The sequence below is a fragment of the Crocodylus porosus genome, unplaced genomic scaffold (assembly GCF_001723895.1).
Source record: "Crocodylus porosus isolate Cpor-Errol unplaced genomic scaffold, CroPor_comp1, whole genome shotgun sequence".
Classification (NCBI taxonomy): Eukaryota; Metazoa; Chordata; order Crocodylia; family Crocodylidae; genus Crocodylus; species Crocodylus porosus.
In genome coordinates, this window is record NW_017728939.1 from 8,189,005 (window position 1) to 8,197,848 (window position 8,844).

Below are 8,844 nucleotides of genomic sequence, written 5' to 3' on the forward strand. Positions count from 1 at the left end.
CCCGCCGCGACACCCCTCGCCCTTGGTACGGTCCGCTCGCTTCCCGGCAGCACTCTCACGGCACCGCCTTCCTCATGGTATAACCCACCCTCCCCGCGGCTGGCATTGGTACGTGCCCAATGTAGGAGTGGTAGAACTCACTTCCCCCCCTCAAAGTAGCAATGGTACAGGCCATTTCCCCTCCTTTGGAATGCCTATGACGCCTTTTCCTCTCCTTTCCAAACCCCACTCAGCTAGCCTTAGTATGCTCCATTCACTCCCATCACACGATTGGTATGGCCCATTTCCCCCTGAAAGTTCCATTCCCCTTCATAGTAGCATTGGTATACCCCAACCCCTCCTGCAGAGCACCACTTTGGTTTGATCCACTTCCTGCCCTTCCCCCCTTCCCTGCCTCGACCTTTGCTTGCTGAGGTCACTGCTGCTGGGCACAGGGCTGCGGCCCCCCCCCCAGAGCCCCTGCTGCTCTGTGTGCCCCCAGGGGCAGGGATAGGGACAGGGACCTGGGTGGGGATCTGGCCCATTAGACCCCAGTTTGCCCAGTGCATGAAAGGCACAGGCACAGCGCCACGTGCAGCTCTCGTGTGTCCATGGTGGGGTTGCAATAAGAGAACAGAGCTTGAAAAGAGCCAAGAAGCAAACCCACTGTGGATGCACGCGGGGAAGGGGGGCTACCTCGCCGGGGGTGCAGGAAGTGAACGCTAGCGCTGTCGCAAGTTTGCAGGGAGTCTGGATCCTGCAGCCCTCAGTGATGTAACAACGGGCTTACTCCTGTCCTGTGCTGGTGTAACAGTTTGTCCCTGCAGCCCTGAAAGCTGAGCACTTGAATACAGAAATATAAATCCCATTATGCAGGGGAAGGAACTGCATTGCTCAAGGCCAGATGCTGAGTCATGGGGACAATCAAGAATACAGTCCAGATGTCCCAATTCCTCAGCTGCAGACTGGAAATCCTTAAGGCCGGCTGTTGCCAAACTAGGGGTCATGACCCCAAATGGGTTGCCAGTGGGATTGTGAACCACACGGATTGTTACCCTGGCTGCACTCGGACCAGAAGGGCAGTTAGTTTGCGGTTTTGAGCCTGCCAGAAAGTGGGTTTGAAGTCCTGACTCCAAAAAGATTGGGAACCATTGTCATCCCTTTGAGCAAGGACTGATATTCTTTTGAACCTGACAGGTACCATGTGCAGCACCTGCTGTACTGTATACGTAAGAGAAGTGTAGGTCAGCGCTTCTCAACCTTTTCAGATTTGAAGCACCTCTCATTAGACTCGAGGCCCCTCAGAAAATGCCAGCTCATAGTTTTTGCTCATCTTTTGACTACAGAAAAATAATAGAGCAATTATATGCAAAGAACTCAGAAAGATCAGAGCAGGTCAGAATGCTTTTAAAACTATGAAGCCCTGTTTGAAATCTCTAGATCGGTTTTGTGAATCAGGTCTGGACACCTAGCTGTGCTAATGCTCTGCAGCACAGTTGAACGGATCTCAAGGCATCCTGGTTGGGAATCACAAGTGTAGATGAAGATGGAGGTGGCCGTTATATGCCACAACTGACTGATGGAGGGAGTTAGCTTGTTTCTGCAAGTTGGGTTCCCAGCATAAGATGGGGGTTACCTGGGAGGACTTGCTTCACCTGAGATGCTACAAACTTTGTGTTCTTTCCTCCCCAGTCCAGCTAATTTCTCAGCTCTGTAGAAATGGGAGTTGCTGGATTGCTGACTGCAAAAAAAACCACCACTGGAAATAAAATTGTGAGCCTCTCAGGTAAAGTGGAAAAAAGAGAATGATGTGATGAGCCCAGCCCATGGCAGGAAAATACCAAGCATGACAGAAAGATTAGCAGGACTCCATATCTGCTGCTGAAATTCTGCCACAGAGGACAGGGGAACCATTTACTCTCTTAAGTTTTAGGTGCTGGAAGTGGGTCACCATGCAACTATGATGCCCGGGGCGGTGATGACAGAGAAAGCTGGGCTATCAGCCCAAGTATTCCCTTCTGTTAGGAGAGCACAGGAAACAAACCAGGAATATAAGGAGCCAGGATTTGAACAGAGCAATATGCAAATGGCTGCGGGGTTATTTTCAAGGACAATGACATTTCTTAAAAGAAGAGCTACCTTCCTGTGGGAACCAACCTTACAGGACTGAGATGGAGAGAAAGAGAGGAGCCACACCAGAGTCAGGGAAGTCGACCTCACCACACCCTCTGCAGTTGAGTGTGGAACAGAGATATCTGCCCCTCTGGCTCCCTTCTTTTATATGAAAACATCACATTCATCTTGCAGTAATCATCTTCTCAGAAACACTTGCTCATCAAACTTTGTGCATCTCCTACTTGCTTCTTCCAACTCAGCAACAGCATTGCCTCTCCATCAGGGCAGCATTTCACAGATGGCCCTGGGGATGTATTCAGATGGTTCACAACCAACAGGCCAAAGGCATGTGTCTGAATGAGTCGGTTTAGTGGTACTGTTACAAAGCATCAGAACAAAACTCCTCGAGAATGAACTCCCTTTTATTATTCATGGAACAGGGCCACAGTAGGCAACAGCAGAGCAATTAAAAAGATTCTGGGCCTGTCAGCCAACATGGTTATTTTCATTACACAGGACAGCAAGGGAAGAATCCAGGACATCCTGAATCCAGGACACCTGATTCCAAAAACACAGTGTCTGAGACAAATTCCAGCTCAGGTAGTTGCATCCTGCTTCCACTAAACAGTTTCGGTTGGAGATGCTGTTCCTCAATGTCTGTCTGAAGATATGTGATGCCACCTTGTGCTCTTAACCACGTTGCATCCAAAAAATAGCTGTGGTTTAGAAACATTTTTGGCAAGAGAGAGGTCGCAGAATGTCTCTGAATGCACAGACATATGCGAAACACATGCTTTTAAAGCAGATCCATTCTGTTCAGTAATTTTGGAGGCCTTACTATAGAGGAAGGCACTGTCATGATTGATAATTGAAACAAGAAGTCAGCTCTTAAAAGCTGTAGTCAAAGCCGCAGCTTTTTGCATTTACTGAAATACAGTCATTGTATTCCTTGCCCATCTCCCAGCAGGTGTCATACATAATGTCGGTTGAGATCCCACATGCAGAGAACATAAGGGCAGGTAAAAGGGGCATTTCTTTGTCTGAAGTTAGATACATACTGTTCTTTACCTGCTGCTCTTAGAGGCATCTTTGTGTGTCAGCAGCACATCTAACATGCAGGCAAGATCAGGAGGAAACTGGCAGTGCTGTAACCTGTGATAAAAAACATGAAACCACATGTTAGCCAACACAAGATGATTGCAGCACAAAAGCCAAATACAACATAATGGTCACTGTTGGGAGAAAATCTTGCCAGGGAGGAAGAAAAAACAAATGACTGTGAACCCTGGAGAAAATCATGGTTTATGTTGCTTACGAAACAAAGCAATTTGATTTGTGCTAGAAGTCAGCAGCTAGCAATTACGGGAGATGGAGCGCACTGGAAAAGAGCAGGGTACAAAGAGGATGCAGAAGCTTGCCAGGTCGCTTTTCTCAGTTCATAAGCAGACTGTGGAGATACATTGATAGAGTAAACAACAGCTAGGGGAAGAATTATTTAGGGTGGTACAAGTGCAGAATAACACTGGCCCCCGCTATCCCCCAGCTGTGGGATTTGCCACAAAATCCAGTCCTTGCTGCAGCAATCTCCGTTTCCTTTCAGCAAATTCTGCTAACAGCTGTGGTTCCAAAGGAAACCTTGAAAACACGACCCCAAGGGAACTGGTCCACATTTACCTTCCTGAGTCTGCAGGGAGCTTGAAGCACTAGTGCTGAGTGACATGAAAAGTCTGGCTCAAAAGGAAAGAATACAGGTGTGAGGGGGGCTGAGGGCTGATCTAATACCCACTGATGCTTCTGTTGGTTTTGTTTGACTTCAGCTCAAGCCTCAGATTCTCCTCTGCTTTACTGTAACATAATCCTACGAGAGGTACGTGAGGCATGTAGATCCCTTTCTGGCTCAGGGTACTGACTTCCTTATAAGAAATGGATACAGGAAAAAGTGTTAAAAAAACCCCGAAGTATGATACACCCTGGGAATGCAAATAGTTTTCCAGCCTGATGCTGGCTGGCTGCAGGCAGAGAAGGGAGAAAACTGGAGAAGCTCCTGGGGGCCTGGGTAGAGAACAGGTTAAATAGCCAGTAGCTGGCTTCATGGGGCAGGTGCCTCCAGAAAAGAGGAAATGAGAGAGATGAATGACCCATTGATCTGCTTCCTGGTAGAGGGTAGTGCTCCGGATCTAAGTGACTCAGAGATAGTGCTCAGCTGAACCCTGCCCTTGCCTACGTCGCTGGCTGGGAGCCACGTCAAACCAGGAAGAGATACCTCGGAGTTTGATGAAAGGTCCCAATCTCGGCCACGTGGCATTAACTGAGCAAGGAAGATCCCCGCCCCCCCCCAATCAAAGCAGTCACGCTGCATGCTTTCCTCCCTGACATCACGTGGACATATAGCTCTGGGCATGGGATCAGGAAGCACATTGCCTCAGGAATGGTATTTTATAATAGGGCAATAATATTCACCTCCCAGGATGTTGCCAGGCTTCATTAATCAGTGCACATGAAGCAAAGTATGAGGGTGCCTCTCTGGAGCATGTGGCCTTTGCATCACTTAAAACTCACACAGGCCTTGTTTGGTGGTACAGGGGATCAGATGATGCCCATGCCCAGCAGGGAAGGCCTATTTTGCACTGAGAAGTCCTTGCAAAGAACGCATAACAAGCAAGGAAAGCTTGAAGGAGGGGATCTGTGCTGTGCCGTGCCGTGCATCAGGGGATCCTGATACATGGCCTCATTATGACAGCTGGGTGTGTTTGAGCCTTTTTTCTGACTTTCTGATCCAGAATTATGAGTTATCAGAGTAGCAAGTATGATGAAGGGATCATTAGAGCAGTGTCATAGCAGTTTAGGGATGTCTGAGCAACTGGAAACAATGGAAAGCGTTAGAACAATGAGGGTGAATATAGTGAGCCGGCATGCTTACGGGCTTGACTCTTCCGAAAACGAGATCATTTTCTCCTCCCCAAGGTCCTGCTGCCTCTTTTGTGAGTTTTCATTGTGAGCGGAGCATGTGCTACAGTTCAGCCAGCTTCAAATACTGCATGGCCACCGCTAGAGAGCAGCGCAGCCCAGCCTTCCACGTACGGGGCCGGGAGCAGGCCAGTCTCGGCCCGTATTTAGCAACAGCGCAGAAGGCATCAGCTCATGCCAAGGCCTCTGAGACTCAAAAACTTAGAGCCCCGGAGGTGGATATTCATCAGGCTATGATAATGAATACCGTTGATCTCATGTCACAAGTCGTCGCTTCCTTCTTTTTTCTTTTTTGGACCATGGAGATTCAAAAAAAGGTGGGGAATGTGAAGGAGAAAGAGGTGGGACCCCATTAGTGACAACCCATCCCGTCCCCCCTCCCAGAATCCCCACCACTCCTGGCTTGACCTAGCGAAGTGGGCGGCTGCATTAAAATTGGCAAGGAGACGGCTGGAACAAGAGCTCTTCTGTTGTCAAAGCCAGCATGAAAACCCCCCTCCAGGCCTCTTCGCTAGGCGCAGCCTGGCAGCTCTGCACTCCGCAGCGCACAGTGTCTAGCTCTGAAACCAAACAAAGGCAGCTTCTTGGAAAGCCGGCTGATTAACAATCCCATCATCCCAATCTCAGGGGATAACTGCAATAATGCAGAAGCCAGCCCATCCACTCCGGCTGCTTTCTGCTGCCTTATTCAACCTACGTAGGAAGCGGCAGAGGGAGAGGGAAGGCCACACGCTCAGTCCTGAAACCAACCTGCTTCCCGTTTCCACCCAGAGGAAAAACCTCTCCACGTGGCAGCTTTGCCCTGGAGGTTGCCTAGCACTGCCTGGCTGAACACCACAGTCATGGAAACAACTGATTCTTAATTATTATTGCTTTGCATTTCAGAAACACCCAGATGCTCCATCCAAGGTCAGGGCTCTTTTTCTGCTGTACAAATGCATAAGAGACTTGTAGTTTCACAGAGCTGCCAATCTCAATAGACCCGACAGATAAAGGCAGACAGAAAGGTAGGAGTATTATCCCTATTTTCTAGCTGGGAAGCTGAGACAACAGAACAACTTGGTTCGCCCGGGGAGTCTGGGGCAGACGGCCCAGATTTCCCAGTGCCAGCAAAGTCTTTGACAAGAGACCTTCCTTCCCTTAAAACTGAAACTATTGTTTTTGTCATTCCTGAGTGGGTTAAAAGCAAGTGACTAATAACAGCTGTCAGCTGCGATAGCCACATCAACACAGCCTCAGCACAATGGTGCCAGCTGCAGTATTGCTACCAGCGGTGTACCCAACACTTGAGCCCTGCCCCACCGCCAGCTGCACGGCCTGTCCGTGGAATGAGCCTCCAGGTTTGGGGATGTACCTGCAGAGACGCCCATTGCTCCTCTCCTGCAATTCAAGGAGCGCACAAAATACCAATCTCACAGAAGAGACGGAGGGTGGCAGCCAGAGTTGGGCACTTATTACCAGGCAGTAGGACTAAGAAAATGAAGAAAGGGCCATGAAAGCCGTGAGATATGTGGATGTGTTGAATGCACCCATGAGAATCTAAAGCAGCAGTTCTCAACCTTTTTAGACCCCAGGCACTCCTCGTTAGACTTAAGGCCCCCCTTGGAAAGTGCCAGTTCTTAATTTTCACTCATTTGTTTAACACCAGCTCTCCTGTTGCAAAGAACTCGGAAATACTACAACGGGGACACACTGTCTTTAACACTATGGATGCCTATTTGAAATCTCAGGATTTATCCTGTGAACCATGTTTGTGCCCATAACAGTGCTAACAGTGTATGGCACCCTGCGGCACCACTGAAAGGATTTCAGGGCAACCTAGGGTGCTGCAACACCCTGATCGAGCATCCCTGATCTAAAGTTACTTTTTGTTGCATCAGTCCATGGCACTGAAGGCCTAGATTTATTTTATAATTTTGCCAGCTTGGCAGCACTCCTTCCACATTTGTGGTTGAAGTCATTTTTTTTCCAGACTGTCTTGGACAAATATTACAAAAGCAATAGGAAAGGGAAAGAGAAAAGGAGAAGGAAACAAGCAGGGTGGGAAAGCTAATAGGAAACCATGCTATTTGTATGAGATGTAGTGGGTTGGGAAAGAGATGCACTCGTGACCCTGTTCACCCCCGGCAGATGAGCTGAGCTGAGCTCAATGTATCTCTGCTGGAGATCTGCAGGAGCAGTTCCCCAAAAAACTGGGTCTGACAGGATTTCTTTGAAAAATACTCCCCTAGGACCAGGCCCAGAGAAAATGTCTAACTTAGGTTTTGTTTTGCTTCTGCAGTTTTGCTAAGATGTTGGGGGCCAGGAGCGATATCAAACCTGGAGATGTTTGCACCTCAAGAATTACACCCAGAAAGCTCTTGGCCAGGGTGCTTTGTAAAGACAAGTTTTGATAGAGGGAAGAGGGGCTGATTCACAGGTGAGTTTAGGCACCTCATAGCTGCAGCGAGTAAGCAGGATGTGTGCAGGAGCAGGCTGTGATCATCCCAGTCAGGGTGTGAGTTAGTAATAGGTCCTTGGGAAGCCCTTGATGCATTGCCTTCCCCAGTACAAGAAATAGGTGCAGGTAAGGAATTGTTCGGCACATAAGTTCTCTGCCGCCTGACTTGGGACAGTTTCAGTCCACTTTCTAGCATGTAGCTAGGTGGAGAATCTGGCCGAGAGGGAGGAACACAGAAAGATGGAGAGCGACTCAGAGAAATGAAGACAACTGGGTGCAGGCAGCAAGGCTCAGTCTTCTGCTGTCTGAGCCTCAGAGGTTTCAGTAGATACGATAGAAGCAGGCACAGAAGCTGTGCAGAAAGGAAAACCAAGCTGAACATAGCAGCGGGGCTGGTAGTGAAGAGGGGAGGCTGGATGCACTGGGACAGAGTCTAATCCTCTCTTCTAGTATTGAAATAGAAGGTAGAAACCCTGGGGCAATAATGGCCCTTTAGCAGGAGCTGGGATGACATGGTGGGTCCTAAACAGCCCGTGTGGTGCAAGCTAGTTCTAGGTCTTTGGGAACCTTATGCCAGTTCAAGATCACCTGTGACAGACCTCTGTGGTGTTGTGCCCCACATGTGCACCCCATACGTGCAGATGTGACTGAGCAGCTGGGATGGCTAGGCAGCATGAGACAGGTGAGAAATTCAACCAGGGAAAGGCATGCAGGGAGAAAGGGTTAATTAATAGGGAGCTGGGTGAAGTGTGTGAGAAAAACAATCTCACTGAAGACAAGGGAGAGAGCAACTGAATCCGGGACAGTGAGAGCAAAAAAGAGCAAAGGGCAGTAAAAGAAAGCCAGGCAGTGCTAGGCATCCAAAAGTATGCCATGCTCCCAGCTATAAGAGGCCGTCTTACTGCGTTGAGGTTGTGTGAGTAATAGTAGCTCAGGTGCATGGATGGGACTGTACATTTACTTGTATTGTACAAACATTAACTACTGAGTGAAGGGTTTGTCCAAACAGCACATTCAGTATAGACCCATTTGCACATTGCTGATTGAAGCCAAGTGAGAGAAGCACAGAGATCTGGGATCTGTCACCTGCTGGCATCAAAGTTTCTCCTTTATGGGCTCTTTCCCCAGCTGCTTCTATTCAAGGGGTGCTTGTGGCAGAAAGCCACCTTGGTTTCTCCCCAAAAATCTCTGCCCTGTGACACTGTGACTAAAATCTCTGGGCTGCAACCATTTGATTAGGGTGGGCCCTGCACACAGGGGACCGTACCCTCAGCCTGTCTCTTTAGGTAACCTGAGCTGGCTGCAGTCCTGAGGGGGGGGAACCTGCTCCCTCTGCCTACGGG

General features: G+C 48.9%; 2 long non-coding RNA genes across 2 annotated transcripts; one reads left to right on the forward strand and one right to left on the reverse strand.

The window, feature by feature from the left end:
• The first annotated feature begins 1,352 nt into the window (after window positions 1-1,352).
• Window positions 1,353-8,651, forward strand: LOC109318495. Its single transcript, XR_002103263.1, has 4 exons — window positions 1,353-2,694; window positions 5,059-5,276; window positions 7,343-7,480; window positions 8,630-8,651. It is a non-coding gene; the product is annotated as an uncharacterized LOC109318495 (long non-coding RNA).
• Window positions 2,501-5,045, reverse strand: LOC109318497. Its single transcript, XR_002103265.1, has 3 exons — window positions 4,064-5,045; window positions 3,163-3,246; window positions 2,501-2,931 (listed from the first exon to the last, which is right to left on the reverse strand). It is a non-coding gene; the product is annotated as an uncharacterized LOC109318497 (long non-coding RNA).
• Window positions 8,652-8,844: the final 193 nt, after the last annotated feature.